Source organism: Muntiacus reevesi, chromosome 3 (assembly GCF_963930625.1).
Source record: "Muntiacus reevesi chromosome 3, mMunRee1.1, whole genome shotgun sequence".
In the NCBI taxonomy this organism is placed as follows: domain Eukaryota; kingdom Metazoa; phylum Chordata; class Mammalia; order Artiodactyla; family Cervidae; genus Muntiacus; species Muntiacus reevesi.
Genome location: NC_089251.1, coordinates 115,519,895 through 115,524,589, shown reverse-complemented (window position 1 = coordinate 115,524,589; position 4,695 = coordinate 115,519,895).

Genomic DNA, 4,695 nt, shown 5'->3' with positions numbered 1-4,695 from the left:
GTGTGTAGACTAAAGGTGAAGGGCGAGTTAGGTATTTCTTGGATCACCATTCATATGAGGAAAATCTTTTAATAGGACAGAGAAAACCAAGAGAAACAAAAAAGCTCCAGGGGCAATTGGGGCTAGGTCTTGAGGGATGAATAGAGGTTCACAGATGGACTTTGAGTGAAACATGCTGGGCAGAAGGGAGAGAGGAAAAGGGGGCAGGATTCCAGAAGGAGGGGACAGCATGAGGGGTAGGCATGGCCACAGGTCTGTTCTGGGGCCCCGGTAAATGCTAGTTTGGCCTGAGGGTGCTCCCAAAAAGGGAAGAAATGAGAAATAGAAAGATGGATGAAGGGCTGGCCTTGAGTCTAGGCTGAGGAGCTTGGGCTCCATCCAAGAGGCAGTAGAGCTCCTGAAGGGTATAAGTGAGAGTGTGATGTAGACTGATTGGCAGCCATACCCTCTGATTGAAACACATTTATAATGAATAAAGAGTACATTTTCCTTGTGAAAGATTCCAAACATTCAGAATAAAATAACATAAAATCATTATTTTTAATTATGTAGAGTAGCTACTGATTTCTGTATAAGAAGTTACTCTAACAAAGATTCCCCCAGTCACAGTGACTTAGAAAGATGGATGTTGGTTTTTCTCGCCAGGACATGCAGGGCTGGTGAGGTGGCTCAACGATCATCAGAACGTCAGAACTCTGCCGGGACAGAAAATTACCCGTTTTGAGCACTGGTTCTGGTGCCAGATTGTCCAGGTTTAAATCATGGGTCTGCCACTTATGAGCTGTGTGTCTGTGAGCATACTACTTAACTTCTCTGTGCTTGAATTTCATCATCTGTTAAATGGGCATGATATAGTTCCAATCTAACATAGGAAGAAGAATGTTCCCCCAAAGATGTTAGCTTGGTGGGCTACAGTCCATGGGGTCGCATAGAGTTGGACACAACTGAACGACAAACACTCTCACTTTCTAAAGATGTCTATGTCCTGACCCCTAGAAACTGTGAATGTAACCTTATATGGCCAAAAAGGGGCGACTTTGTAGAAATGGTTATGTTAAGAATCTTGAGATGTTATCCAGAGTGGCCCGGGTTGGTCCAATGTAATCATCAGGGCCCTTATAAGAGGGAGGCAGGAAATCAAAATAAATAGGATGTGTAATAATGGAAGCAAGAGACTGTAGTGATATGATGACAGGATCGTGAACTGAGGAATCACAGGTGGCCACTTGGAGCTGAAAAAGGCAAAGTAATGGATTCTTCCCTGGTCTCCAAAAGGGAGACACCCAGCTGACACAGTTTTTAGACTTCTGACCTCCAGAACGATAAGAGAACATACTTGTTTTGTTTTAAATCACTGCTGTAGGAACTTCCCTGGGGGTCCAGTGGTTGAGAATCCAACTTGCAATGCAGGGGACATGGGTTTGCTCCCTGGTCAAGGAACTGAGATCCCACACTCCGCAGAGCAGCTAAGCCTGAGGGCCACAACTACCGAGTGCTCTGCAACGGAGAAGCCTGCGTGCCACAGCAAAGAACCAGCGCATCCAAAGTTGATAATAATAATTTTTTAAAAATCAGTGCTGTAATTTTTTATAGCAGCAATAGGAAATACACATCTTCGTTAGGTTAAAATGAGTTGATACATCCGAAGCACTTAGAAAATTACCTGACACATAGCTTACATATAAGCCTTAGCTAGTGTTCTTAATGGCAAAAACTCTTGTCCTGGGTCAGAGATGGCCAGCTCCACCCATGTTCCAGCTAGGGGGAGACACATCTCTTCTGTTACATCCAGTTGGCCTGAATTTGGTCACCTGGTCACACATAACTGCAAGGGAAGCTGAGGGATATAATGTTTTTCTGAATAGCCCATGTGCCTACCTGAGATATATGGGTTCTAAAGGAAGGAGGGGAGGTGGCTGTTGAGGAGCTAGCGGTGTCTTGCTATGAAAGACAAGGAGTTTAGCAAAGGTACTTTGCCCCCAGAGTTCAGTTAGAGACACTCTTTCCAGCTTCTTTTTCTTGTGCCCCTAATTTTATGTAACATCTCTTGACTCCTGGCTAAGATGAGACATCCTCCCTGATCACTCTTGGCCTGCCTCTTCCTGCTAAGCCATTACATTTGCATCTGGTTCTGTATCCATAATTAAAATGCTCTGGTTTTGTGTGTTGTGTATCTCTGAACTTCAAAATTGAAAAATCAATAAAATGTCTAAAAAACTTTATGACTATGCAAACATTATTTCCTGTAGAACTAACTAGCATTCTGGGACCTCTAAAGAAGGAACTATGATCTTATAGTTTAAATGTTCTTGAAGAGGAAATGCTTCAGGCTCCAAGTTCAAATATATTTTTCTACGTTCCTTTAGATACTCAAAGTCATGTTACATTTTAATTTGCTTTGTATTTGGGCCACGACTTTCTTATACAACTTTTTGTTCTCTGGGAGTTCTTCATTGCTTTTCTCTTCTCTTCTTGAGAAAAGAAACATATGCCTTTTTAATCAGCTCATTAGAATCTTCCAGCTTCTTAATTATATTATTTTTTGAATGAAGTCCATTTTTTTTCTTAAGGACATTCTTCTCCAAACCCTCTGACTTCCTGTTCTAATTTTGACTGATGGTTTTATAGACCTCTGGTATTTCTATTCATTGCACTCCTGGGTTAATTCCACTCTTTCGTGAATCTCTTAACTTTCTCTTTCTGGAGTTTTGCCTCTGTTTTGCTGAAGTACATCTTCAAATGACATTTTAAAAATGAGTGCATGGGAGAAAAGCTTCATTGCATGTCTAAAAATGACTTTAATTTGTCGTACGCTTACTGAGTCGGGAGGTCAACCAGCAGGCTTCACTTTATGGGATGGGGAAAGGGGGCAGATAGGCAATCAGACATGAGTTCCCACCCTGGGCCAAATAAGAAGTGATCTACTCTAGACCCCAGTACTCTGAGTAAGAACCCTGGTCCTTTTGAAAAAGATTACTCAGTTTTTTTAGAAAGTACTTCTTTCTCATTCTTTTCTTTTTAAAAATATTTTTACTTTTGAAAAATTGAGATACAGTCGATGTACAGGCTTCCCTGGTAGCAGAGCCGATAAAGAATCCACCTGCAATGAGGGAGACCTGGTTTCCCTGGATTGGGGAGATCCTCTGGAGGAAAGCATGGCAACCCACTCCAGGATTCTTGCATGGACAGTCCTCATGGACAGAGGAGGCTGGCGGGCTACAGTCCACGGGGTCGCAAAGAGCAGACACCACTGAGTGACTGACCGCAGCTCACAGTCGATGTGCAGCGTTACAAGTTAGCAGTGTACAGCATAGTGATTCACAGTGCTTAAAGGCTCTACTCCACTTGTAGCTATTATAAAATATTGGCTATATTCTCTGTTATATAATGCATCCTTGTGGCTTATTTATTTTATACATAATAGTTTGTGCCTTTTAATCCCCTACTCTGTATTTTACCCCTTCCCTCTCCCCACTGGTAACAATTAGTTTGGTATCTGTATCTGTGAATCTGCTTCTTTTTTGTTGTATTCACTAGTTTTGCTTGCTTTAGATTCCACATATAAGTGATACTATACATTATTTGTTTTTCTCTGTCTCATTTCGCTAAACACAATACCCCCCAAATCCATTCATGTTGTTGCAAATGGAAATTTTTTATTCTTTTTTATGGTGAAATAATAATAGCATCTTATCCATTCTTCTCTTGATGGACACAGGTTGCTTCCACATCTTAGCAATTGTAAATGCTGCTATGAACATTGGGGTGCATTATCTTTTTGAATTAGTATTTTCTTCTCTTTTCTTTTTTGGATATATCCCCAGGAGTGGAATTCCTGGGTCTTATGGTAGTTCTATTTTTAGTCTTTTGAGAAACCACTATATTATTTTCCACAGTGGCTGCACTAATTTACATTCCCACCAACAATGCACAAGGGATCAACTTTCTGCATGTCCTCACCAACATTTCTTATTCATGGTCTTTCTGATGATAGCCATCTAATAGGTGTGAGGTCATATCTCACTGTGGTTCTAATTTGTATTTCTTTGATGAAGAATGATGCTGAGGATCTTTTCATGTGCTTCTTGGCCGTCTGTATGTCTTCTTTCTTTCTTACTTTTTAACCGGTCTGTCTCCCTGTATGTTCCTGATGTGAGTGTATTTGTAAGGGAGAGTTGGTGGCTGACACTGGCTTGTTATTCACTAAACAGGCCTTTTCTTGAGTATTTTCTAAACTTTGGTTATTCACATACCACTATTTAATTTTTTGCCATATCTTCTTACTACCTGCATTACTGTTTACTTATGGTATTATTTTTCTTTGAATTGACTGCCCTAGTCCTACATTATATCTATAAAATTGCAAGTGTATTGTTAAAATTATATCTCTTATTATTTGCAATTATACAGTTATATCTTATAATCTATGTGAAAACAAAGACAAAACTCTTAAGATAGCAGAGGTTTACTTAATGTAAAATATTATGAACAAGAATAAATATATATAAAACTGAATCACTTTTCTATATACCAGAAACTAACACAACATTGTAAATCAACTATACTTCACAAAGTAAGAATAAGGACTTCCTTGGCAGTCCAGTGGTCAAGGTTTTGCCTTCCAACAGAGCGGGGATGGGCTCAATCCCTGGTTTGGGAGCTATGATCCCACATGCCTCAGGGCCAAAAAACCAA